A 12,949-nucleotide genomic window follows, 5' to 3' on the forward strand; every position below is an offset into this window, starting at 1 on the left:
CAGATAACCTTCTACGTAGAATAATCTACTAAATTTCCAATATCAGCAAAGGGTTTGATTAAATAAACTCGGAGGCCCTTCCGGTTCTGTGATAACAAATTTATATGATCAATAAAATCTGAAAGTGACATTTTTTGCTGCAATCCTAGCTGATTATCTAAATATGTTATGACAAAAGGAAATACAAAAGAACTTACACAGTGAAGGGGTCAATACTGCTGGAAAGGGGAAAGTACATTTTAGATACTATTAATATAACCATTACAATCATAATTGTACAATGTTTTGACTATAAGAGTGGGAAGTTTTTATAAGTCTTTCAAAAAATATGATTTGTGTAGGACTAATGCTGCCATCTAAATAGGTGCTGCAACATTGTAAGTACAATTTACGATACACAATATTTTATTTCCTAAGCATATGACCTGCTTTTTACCAGAGATTCTTGATAGAAGTATAAATATCATTAAATAGTCATTCTTGCAATATATTTGGATTGATCTCACTGGGGCTTTTCCAAGATAACCATTGAAGGCTCTTGGACAACCAGGAAGCAGCACAAAGTATGTCAAAATAGTCTGCTCCAGTAATAAGTTTGGAGAGAGGTACTGAATGTGGCATGCACAAACAATAGAGGTGGACCTTGCATGAGATGGTCTGACACTGCCTCCATTAGTTTAAAACCCCAGTTCCTCCCCCTGGCTGGATTGCGGTGCTACTGTTCTTACAGTTTACTGCAGGACAAGAAATTGGTGGATTTCTCAGCTGCTGGAAGAAATTTCCACCAACTACTCCATCACACATGATCTAGGAGCTTGGAGAGAACCCTGTATCTTTTTCTATCTATTTGGTGTTAACTAGAGGGTAATGTTCCTGGAGAGAACCAGAGTCCAGATCCTCTCTAAGCATAAATAGATTTATGGTGGCAGGAAAAACATAGAAAATACTGCTTTCACATCATGTCAGAAAGAAAACTGAGTTTAAAAAAAGTCTGGATCATGTGGAAGTATCCTTTAATAACTGATAGAAAAGTTAAGGAGATGTGTGTAGATTGAATGACAACTCCCAGTGTCTCTTGCTACTAGTCATATTCCTCCAGAAATGTCAGCATTTGAAATTGCTAACACACGGAAGACTATAAATTGACTACCTGTAACAGAAGCACAATACACAAGATGCACTAATGAGATAAAGATAGATTACACTATAAGAACCAAAAATACAATTGGTATATTGTATTCAATAGGTCAGTGGGGAAGAAGGAGAAAAATAGCGGGGCAAAATTCTAAGTAAACTTATAAAAAGAATGAACAAATGTTATTTACAACCTGAGAGGATGTGAGGATAGAGTGTTGAATTAGATTTCAAAACTTTGTCCAGATTAGTCTGTTCTCACATGAGACAAGAGTTCTCGTGTATAAAATCCAGGGTTTTCCTTCTGAGCTAGAGGACTAAGGGGAAATGCTCAACATTCAAAATCCATCACTGGACAATGACTTTTTTAGGACCAACATGTTCAAGTTGTGTGGCAATTCTGCCCTAGTGTGCATAGCCACTCATGCTCTAGTCATCTCTTGGTTCAATTAATGCAACACGCTCTACATGGGGCTACCCTTGGAGAGTTTTTGGAAACTACATCAGGTGCAGAATGCAGTAGCATACCCTAGGGTGGTATGTAACACTCCAGTTGCACAGGCTGCATTAGTTACCAGCTTGCTTCTGGGTCCAATTCAAGGGGTTGGTTATTACCTTTAAAGCCTGATATGGCAAGGGGCCAGGGTATCTGAGGAGCCATCTCACTCAATGGTACTAGCCACTGCATTCACACCAGCAGAAGAGGCTTGCTATGGACTTGTTGGCCAAGGAATTCTGATACTTGGGATCAAGGAGAAGAGCCTTTTTTGCTGTGGCCCTGACCCTGTGAAACACTGCATCATTGGATATGAGAACTATACCAAGGCTTTTGGCCTTCTGAAAGGACATTAAAACGTTTTACCAGTTGGCTTGAGGCTAGAGGTGGACTGCTGCTGGTTTGGACTGGTTTGGGCGAACTGGTTGTTATGATTCTACGCATTTCGGCAAACTGGCAAATCCCACCACTAGCTGGCCCCATCTACCCTGCTCCACCCCACCCCACCCCGTTCCACCCCACCCCACCCTATCTCACCTCACCCTCCTTGGCCGGTGGCTAGAGTCACGCCTGCGCCCAGCTACTCTGGCTCGCTCGCCCAGATCATGTGGCCCAGCTGATCTCCGCTCCTCGCCCACTTGCCTGCCTTCGCCGCAGCCTACCACGTCGGCCACACGGCCCAGCTGATTTCCATGCCTTGTCCGCTTGCCTGCCTTAGTTGTGGTCTATCACACCGGCCATGTGGCTCACCTGATCTCTGTGCCTTGCCCGCTCTGCTCACCATGGCTGCCCACGAAGGTAAGACGCTCTGCCAAAGGGCGCCTCGGGGTGGATACGTCGAGCTTGGCAACTTTTCAGGCCTGGCTCTTGACACCCTCCTGCATGCCGCCCGCTCGCCCTTTGGCTCAGGTCAGGGCCCGGGAGATGCGCCAGTCCCTGGCTCTGGCCTTTCCTGGGGCCTCCGCCCTGCCCACTCACCTTTTGCCTTGGGTCAGGGGATGCACCAGTCCCTAGCTCTGGCTTTCCCTGGGGCCTCCACCCGCCTGCCGCCTGCATGCCACCCTCTGGATTTAAACTACTTCCCTCCCCCCGGCTGAAGCAATTTATCGGGCCTTTGGCCTGCTCTGATCAGCTGAAGGGCCATGGGGGGGGCAGTGCAGGTGCAGGAGAGGCGGTGTAGGTGCAGGGTGCTGAAGCGGTTTGCCTAAGTTTCTTATCTGTAAGAAATCCCATCCGGAAAGCAGTGGAGCAGTGGAGAGAAGCAGCCATGTTGAATCTCCGGCGTCTCTCAGATCTTGCAGCCGCTTCTTCCAGCCGTTGGTGTTGGGCAAGCCTCGGTCGCTTGCAGAGATACTCTATGTGTTCTCTGGGTCGGCAGCTGTTTCTGTCCACTGCTGCTCTTGCTGGAAGGCGTCTTGTGCAGCACAGCGAAATTTAGCAGCCATGAGCCGCCACTTTGGGTCCTGTAAATCCCATCCGGAAAGCGTTGCAGGGCTGTGGCAGAGAGAAACAGCATTCAATCTGGTTGCTTCTCTCTGCCGCAGAGCTTTCTGGATGGAACTTAGAGGAAAGCAACAGCTCATGGCTGCTAAATTTTGCTGTGCTGCACAAGACGCTCTCCCAGCCAGAGCAGCAGCGGAGAGAAACAGCTGCCGACCCGGAAAGCATGTGGAGCATCGCCCTGAGCGCCGAAGGCATGCCCAGCATCAACAAGGGCCACAAGAAGCGGCTGTGAGATCAAGCAACATCTTGATGGGTGGGAGGACCCAGAGAAAATTGCTCCCCTGTGGGCTGCCCACCCGGAGTGCCGCTGCCACCACTCTGGAGCTCGCCCTCGGGTCGGATCAGTAAGTTCTTGCTTTGCTCCCTGGGAAGGGCTCCATCGTGGAGGGCTGTGTGCCCAGACCAGGCATTTTCTCTCGGGCCTCCCGCTTGCGATGGTGGGAGAAGGAAGTGTGTGGCAGCAAAGGCTGTCTGTAATTTTTGCAGCCAAAGCTTGGATGTCTGCAAATTTGCATATGTATGAGGTCTTCTGCCTTGAGCAGAAGGTTGAACTATAAGACCTCCAAGGTACCTTCTAGCCTGTGATTCTAAAGTCTCCAAAACAAGGGAATTTGCTTAAATTGAGTGTGTGTGTGTGTGTGTGTGTGTGTGTGTGTGTGTGTGTCAGTGGTGGGATTCAAAAATTTTTACTACCGGTTCTGTGGGCGTGGCTTGGTGGGCATGGTATGGTTTGGTGGGCATGGCAGGGGAAGGATACTGTAAAATCTCCATTTCCACCCCACTCCAAAATCCCCATTTCCTCCCGATCAGCTGGGACAGAGAATAGATGGGGGCGGGGCCAGTCAGAGGTGGTATTTACCGGTTCTCCAGTTCTCTGAACTATTCAAAATTTCCGCTACTAGTTCTCCAGAATTGGTCAGAACCTGCTGAATACCACCTCTGGTGTGTGTGTGTGTGTGTGTGTGTGTGTGAGAGAGAGAGAGAGAGAGAGAGGTGGCTTCTTAAGAGGTGCATTTTGGATAAGTATCAAGAGAAATGCTAAAAGGGCAATCAGTTTGGGATTAAATTCCAAATGAAATTGGGGCTTCAGGGTAAGGCGACATGAAGAATTTTCAACTGCAGGTTTTTAAAATTCTTACTAAAATGAATGTCTAGAAGCAGCCTCTTTAACTCATTAGTCCAGAGGGAGCAAAAGAGATAGGCTATCTCTTAGGCAAAAAAGCAACATTGAGTTGGCAACATCCACCCAGCCACGCCCACCCAGCAAGTCATTAGGGCAGAGAACTGGTTGTTAAAAAATTTGAAGACCACCACTGCTTGAGGCCCCAAAAGGGGTGCTTAGCTCTGTAGGTGGTTGACAGAGTAAGAAGACCTCATCCCTGTACCATCTGTCTCCTTTGCTTCTGGTTTTATGCACAGTTTAATTTTTTTAAAAATTTGCATAGTTTTAAAATATTAACTTTTTCTACTTATGTTTTTATGATATGCAAGCCACCCAGAGTTGCCTTATCAGGGAGATGAGCAGCATATAAATTTAATAAATAAATAAATACACTTTATTATTTATCTTCAATATTTACATACCGCCTCAATAATGAAAGTTCTTTGCATAAAAAGAAATACAAACAATTAAATACAAGAATACAGGATGAGAATAATACCGGTACCTAATTTCAAAACCAGCCTGTGGATAAGCAAACAAGTGAACATTAGAGGTATATTGCAATGTGACCTTTGTGCATTAATTATCTTAGCCTTTGTTGGGTTGATAACACTGTTTGTTCCTGCTCCTAAACATTCTTAACCAAAGCTAATCAGCAACATTGTATATTGAATAACTCTAGTTTCCTAACCAGAGAAGGTAAAACAACATACTTAAAAGCTGTGATCCTTCCAAAATTCTCAGGAGAATATTATATGGTATTAATATAACATAGCATGAAACGGCCCTATTCTAGATATTTTCCTGTAGTTGCTCTACAGTAGGCAATAGTGGAATCTCTCTTTGTAGTTTTTTAAAGTCTTTGGAGAAATATGCTTGATTTAGGGACTTTGATTATTGTTGATTTATTGTTAGTTTTATATTCTGACTTTCCATCAGAAGCTTTAGGCATTGTGCATTGTACGCCTTCTGTAATTTTTCTGCAGCTGATCACAACCTGATCAGTTGGTTGGGCTGAGAGAGAGAGAGATAAGCCTAAAATCACCCAATGGATTTCAATAGCTGGTTGAATAATAACCATTACTTGAGACTGCTTAAAGTTATCCTTAGCTGTTCTAGTACTAAATTAACATTTTCTTCTTTAAGCAGGAAACAAGCCATGGCAGTTTGATTGTGAGTGTATTCTGACCCACTTCACTGACCATTTGATTGGTGGCAGAGTCAGGTGACCATAAAGGATGGGATTAACTTGAGACATAGTACAGGTGGTCTTCGATTTATGAAGTTATGACAGAAAAGGTACTTATGACCCATATTGCAAGTTCTGACAGCCTCCACCAACCCCTGTGGTCACATGACCATATTTTGAGTAGTCAGCAACTAGGCTGCATTTACAACCGTTTGCTGCATCCTGCAGATGCATGGCTGTGATTACTTCTGCTTTCCGACAAACAACATCCATAGCAAACTATGGATTGCCAATTTATTAATTCAATTTATTATTATTTATTAATTAAATTTGTATGCTGCCCCTCTCCGAAGACTCAGGGTGGCATACAAATTTAATTACTGTGGCATTTGCTGAACGGCTACCATTAAAAAGTTTGTAAAATCAGGCATGGTCACATGACAACCCACTAAACGATCTGCATGACTTATGACTGTAATTATGGGCTCAATTACCATCATATGTTGACGACTACCTGTGGCCAGTGGTGGGTTGCTACTGGTTTGTCCCGGTTTGGGCGAACTGGTAGTGGCGGCGGCGGGAGGCTCGCACAAGCGAACTGGTAGCAAACTAAATTGAAACCCACTACTGCCTGTGGCCACCTTAGATTGGTGTAGTCATGTGACTTTCCTGCTGCCTCTGGAGACTTTTTTCCATGCCATTCTAAATTAGGCAGCAGAAGAGTCTCACTCTTTCAGATTGATCTTTCCTCCTGAACCCATTAGGGCCAGAGACAAGGAGCAAGAAATAGCCAATGGGGGCAGCTGTGGAAGGTGGATGAGCTACCTAATGACCTGCGAGAAATAGACACCAAACTCTAGTGAGTTGATTAAGGGCTAAACTGGCCATTCTATCCAGCTATCAAAATTCACCTCATCCTCACCCATCCCACAACAGGGAGAGTAATTAGCGGATCTATATCCACCAGCTTGTTGGGAAGGGATGGAAGCAAAGCCAGGGAAATCAAATTGTCCATAATTGTCCTGTACTATATTCATACTGGCAAAGTATTGCATGATTAGGTTGGAATGATCCAGCATTACAGGAATTCCAGGTTTAGAGTTAATTCTTTCCTTCTTTTCCAAAAGGCTAATCATATTTGGCCATTCAACAGCAAAAACAGCAAAATGATGAGCGTTATTTTAAAGATAAATCCTTAGACGATGCTACAACCCATCCTGGACTGGTCTCTGCTTCATCAGTATAACACGAAGTATAACCTTCAGTATCTGTCGATGCATCCAGTGAAGCAGATTCTAGTCCACAAAAGCTTATGCTATTGTAAATGTGCTATCCTTTTTATTGTGTCACATTATATGGAACTTCTCTGTAGCAGTGCCTGCTCTCTGGAACCAGAATAGACCCTACTCTGTTCTGCCGTTTGTTCAGAAGAGCCATGAAAACTTGGATCTCCCCTCAAGTTTTTGATAAAGGAGTGTGAGACCCCTCATTTCATTCCACTTGCCATTTTTTAATTTTAATTTTTTATTAATTTAGTATATATTTTTAATTGTTGTGATCCATCCAGAGTGCTGCGCAATTGAGTGTTGGGTAGCATACCAGTTTAATAAATTATTATAGTTGGTCACCCAGTCAGCCTGATGTTTAGAGTGGGTTTGGCATTTTGATCCACCTATTGAGTCCTTCCAAAGACCTGGGATAGGCAGATGATGTTGCTTAATAATATTTATTTATTTATTTAATTGGACTTATATGCCGCCCTATCTCCACAGGACTCAGGGTGGCTAGCAACAATATAATGAGTTTGTCACAGGATGTAAGCTATTTCAAGTAAAGCTCCCTTTTTCAATTGACTGATAATGGTTTTGTCAATGCTGATGGTGTTCTAGTGCAGTGGTGAAATGTAAAATTTGTTACTACCAGTTCTGTGGGCATGGCTTGGGGGGTTAATGTGACTGAGTGGGTGTGGCCAATTCTTTTTTTTTAACTTTTAAAACCATTTTTTCTACAACCTCTTCGGCCGAAGAGGTTGTTAAAAAATGCTTTTAAAAGCCTCTGACGATCAGGCAACTCAGCTGGGATCGTCAGAGCCTTTTAAAAGCATTTTTTCTACAACCCTAGAGGTTGTTAAAAAAATGCTTTTAAAAGCCTCTGACGATCCCAGCTGAGCCGCGCAATTGTCAGCGGCTTTTTTTTTACTTTTAAAAGCATTTTTTCGGCCAAAGAGGTAGAAAAAAAGCTTTTAAAATTTTTTTTAAAAGCCTCTGATGATCGCGCGGCTCAGCTGGGCATGTGGGGGGGAGCAGGGATTTTTGCTACCTGTTCTCTGAACCGCCCGCCGCCATCGCTACCAGATTGGGCGATCCGATCCAAACCGGGAGCATTTCACCCCTGTTCTAGTGGTGCTCCAGTTTTTTTGGGATTTCACCCAAGGTACCTATTACTGTTGGTACTAGCTTTGATTTCTTTTGCCACAGTCGTTCTACTTTTATTTGCAGGTCTTTGTATTTTGTGATTTTATTCAATTCTTTCTCTGCAATAGCTGGAAACAGTAGAATAGAAATGTCCACTATCCAGACTTTATTATCATTATATACACAAAAATGTGAAGTCACAGTTGCCTGCCAGTTCTTTTACTGTTGTTAGTCTTCATACACATTAAGTTCTTCCCAGGTTTTAAATTCCTCAGTAAATAAAGCTGATGATTGTATCCCCCACAGGATTGAATTGCACAGTGGCCCCTTCCTGCCACTGAAAAGGCCCTACCTCCAGTTATTTCTAGCTCCCTTTCAGCTAACCTTGTAGAAGGCAAACAAAACTCCCTTGGTAGTATAACAGAGAAGTTATAAAGGATTTTAATATTAAAACAATTGCTTGGAATTGGCTTGGAGGACAACAGGAAGTCAGTGCAATTTAACAAAGATGCATTTTGTGTGCTGCAAATATGTTATGACTGCCATAGCCTAAGCCCACTGGAGTTTTCTTAATCCTTAAATTCCAGGCAAAAATTTAGAGTCTACTGGACAATTTTTGAACTACATCGGAAAACTTGCAGGCTGTTCCACTCTACTTATTACAGGTGTGTATTCTATGATACATATGATTTGAAACTGTTCTTGTTGGTTAAATTATTCTGCTTGATGCAGCTTGGTTATAAACACTCAGTATCATTGAATCACATGCCAGCTGGCTCTCTGATGGAATTTAGTCAAGAGACATGCTTTATAGCACTAGTAATTGATACTCACTTCTATGAGTTAATGGAATGTGGACCTGACCGTTCTATTCATTTTAAAATTTATTATATATGCAGGCAAAATCACATGAGATTTGTTTGAAAATTTGGCCCAAGCATACATTATAAATTAAGTCAACATGTTGAATGTATAGGCTACTGTGTGCATAGATCTGCTGAAAAGCAACTTATGCCTAGGTTATTTATGTATGCTTATTGTTGTATGACTGGTTGATTTTTTTGGTCTATCTGCAATAATAAGAAATTATGGGGGATTTTGTATAAACTTACTCTATTTCCTGTGAAGTCTGAAATATAAATACAATCTCAAACAAATAAATACATATTAATCTTGCAATCTTATATAAAGTGAGAACAAGTCTGACTGAATTCAGCAGAGTTGATGTCTGAGTAGATAACTATACATTTACAGTGTACAGTGCTACATTTCTATTTACTAAAAAATAATTCCCACCAAATAGAATGGGTTTCCTTCTGAACAAAAACATCTGGGTGACAATCAAAGATGAAGCCCAAATGTATGCTTTTGTTTACACAAAGGAAAAAATAATCTGTTAGTGGAATTGAAACCAGAGGAGGGGAATTTCCTCTCCCATGTGTAACTCCCTCATGCAGGCAAAATAAAAAACAATAAACCAAACACACACACATACACACACACACACACACTTTGGAGGTACAACAATTGTCCATAACAAATTGAGGGTGAAAAGGTTATCTTCTGGTTGTACCACTCATAAGCCAAAATGCAAGATTCATTTCAATCATTAATAATATAGAGTTTTATTGGGGTTTATTTTTCCTAAAGAGGTCATAGCCTTTGCTTTCCAACTTGAGGAGCTACACTATTAAGCAAAAATTTTGGTTAAAATTTAATGGCTACCTCAGTGGGTGGGCTTTCTGTGTGCAGATTTAGCAGCAATAATCTTACAAAGTAAATATTGATAAAGTCTGTACAGGAGGACTGTGCTGGTTTTAAAGGGAGTGAAGGCCAGAAGTGTCTTTGACATGCAATTCTCAGTTCTGAATTGATCTGAATACCTACCTATACAAACTGTATATAGACCTTGAAGATTTTAGTACTGTGCATAAAGATTCCATTAAAACACACATAGATAAGATTTATTAAATAGTCACTGTCAGAAAAAAATGAGAGCAACACATTCATAGCACCCATGTCTTCAGAAAATGAAGTTGTAGTGCTAAAGTCAGTTTTGTTTATCCATTGGCCCCAGGTAAGACTTGCTATTCCTGTCTCTCCCTTCCAATCTTACGCAACCCATTTCATGAGATCTTCAGCATAATTTTAGATTCTTTTCTGCCTCTTATTCCATATTTTGCTGCCAGAGCTGCAGTTTATTTCTGTCTTTGTGTCATAATCAGGATTAACTCTACAGTAATTTTAATCCCTGGTATTACTTAATTCAAAAGTATTACCCTTTCAAAGGAAAGCCACATAAAACTTGGATATGCTTTAATCTTTGGAATTAGCTTAATGAAACACTCAGGTAGTAGATAATGGATAATTTTTGTGCCACAAACCTAGAGAGCAGGCACTGGTCAGAATAAACAATATTTGCCTGATGGACTATGTATACTAGATTGTGTCAGATAATATCTATGTCCTACCCTTCCTTTAGAAAAGTTCAGAAAAGTTTGATGTCTTTATGTTGGTAAGCTTGTTCAGTAACTTTTCCAAGCAACTAATATTGTTTTTTCATCCATTACTCTGAACATTTCAATTCAAAAATATTGTATCCCAGCAATATATAATGAACTACGAAGATCAAATATTTTAGCTGCATTTACATATTTTTCCAGACTGAAAAATGTTGATTATTATAGCGCATTTGCAGAGTAGCAGCTGACCATATTCAATAAGACATTTTGCTGCAATTGTTGTGTATAACATTTTGTAATGTATATTTGTGTATGATCATATTACATGTGATTTGTATGTGAATGTGATGTGGGTATAAGGCCTAATCCCATGTATTACTGTGTAATATACTGTACCAGCTAAGTGACAAGTTATAAATGAGGATGTTCTTTGACTATTCCAAGCAATTACAAGGTAGGGCTTAAATCAGTTATTACCTATCAAATGGGATCAAAATGTTTATATGATTTTTAATGTCTAACTTTTTATTTTCCCTAGTTATTCTTTATCTTTTGATACCTCTACAATCATTTGTTTTGTAGTCTTTTGTATCAGCAAAACAGACATTCCATTTAAAAATAAGCAATCTAAACTGCATGTTTGGTATTTGTCAGATAAAAATATTGAAAAACAATGAAGTTGCTTTAAAAAACCTTAGATTATATGAAATATTTTAAGAATCATGCAGTTATAACCTCTTTCTAAAAGAGCTATGTAGGAGAAATTCCTTAAACTAACATGGCACCGTTTCCCAGAAAAATTATAAAGTCAAAACCCAGTTATGGGAATAATTGCTCATTCTTTCATGTGATTAGAAAACATCAACTGTAAGAGACTGTTAAGATACACAATTTCTGTGCCAGGTTAAACAATCATTGTGTTTTAAATCTTAAAATTTCAAAATTTTCTCAAAATTTATTTTTCTTGCTCATTCAATCCCATTACCTTTTAATATTTTAACAGATAAAGAACATAAATAAAAAGGCCCAAGAAACTATCAAAGATATATTATTTTTTTAAAAATGTGGTGGCCAACGTTTTCTGCTGCTTTAATTTAGTGGCAGAGTCCGCCTCTGCAACTGCATCAAATTCAGCTAGGTTTTTTTTTTACTTCTTTCCCATGTGTTCTCATTGTTGCCACAGTGACATCATTGGCAGGGCACCAGAGCTCCCAAATTACATAATAGTACTTTTGCAGAGGATTTTGAATCAGGTATATCTGTTAGAGATGTCTGTCTTGCTATGACAACTGATCTATCCTGCTCTATTTCCATTTGGGATTAAGGCTATTTAATTTGGGAACTGGTAGTACTGGTAGTCCTCGTTTACTTACTGTAATTGGGACTGGCAAACATGGTCATTAAAATGATCACTTAGTGAAAAATTACGTGACTGCAGGAGAGCTTGATTTTAAATAAGACATGTATTAACCGATTGTAATTGCAAACATAACAGAGATATTGCAGAAGTTATAAATGCAGGCATCAGTCATATAGTTACTTCAGTACTGTTGCAATTGCAAATAGTTGCTGTTCAGGACGGTTGCTAAGTAAAAACTATCTGTATTTTCAGTTTCTGAAAATTTCCCCCATTCCCCTCCCCCCCATGTGTCTGATGAAGTACATCCTGCTTTACAAGTTTATGCCATTATATATATAGCCTTGATGAACCTCCTAACTATTGATTTTTAAAGTCTACATGTCACAATAGAAAAACCTGTCTTTGGATATCCTTATAAAAAAATTGAATGTTTTTAATAACTACCGTGTTTCCTCAAAAATAAGACCCCGTCTTTTATTTTTTTGAACTCTGAAATAAGCGCTTGGCCTCATTGTCATGCACTCAAAAGCCTGATTAGGGTTATTATCAGGGGATGTCTTATTTTGGGGGAAACAGGATAGTTTTTATATTTTTTCCAGCAATTTGACTGAGATTATGATGACAGAAATTTAGGTTACTTGATACTTAACTAATTACAATCATTCAAACTAGCTAACCATTCTCTCTTATCCTATTTCAAGATGTCAATTTCAAGTTAAATAATATGTGGGTAGAACAGCAAAATATTATAGAGTGCAATATTCCAGTTTAGAATTCCAGTTAGCCACTATACCTTTTCTAATATATTTGATATACTGAATTGCTCCATCACACTAAGCATTCACAATCACTAGGGATTTCCTTATTTTTCTCTTTCACAACTTTTTTTTGATACTTTTTGAAACCTTTCTGTAAAACCGATGCTTCCTTTCTTGTGGCTGTATTATGTCAAATTGTTACACAAGAACCCATATTTTGAGTTCTCTACAGTTGCTCTCAAGCACAGATGCAATGAATTAAAATAGAAATAAGAACACTTGCTTCACTCTTCGTTCTTGTTACTCTTTAAAGAAGAAAGGTGACTGTTGCAAAGTGCCTGTTTGTATAATTTAGATCAGGAGTCCCCAACCCCTAGTCTCTGGACTGGCACTGGTCCGCGGCATGCCAGAAACCAGTCCAGTCCGCACAAATAAGAAAAGCCACATCCACAGCATGCAAGTAACACATGA

Source organism: Pantherophis guttatus, chromosome 1, assembly GCF_059756535.1.
Source record: "Pantherophis guttatus breed Tessera chromosome 1, ASM5975653v1, whole genome shotgun sequence".
Lineage (NCBI taxonomy): Eukaryota > Metazoa > Chordata > Lepidosauria > Squamata > Colubridae > Pantherophis > Pantherophis guttatus.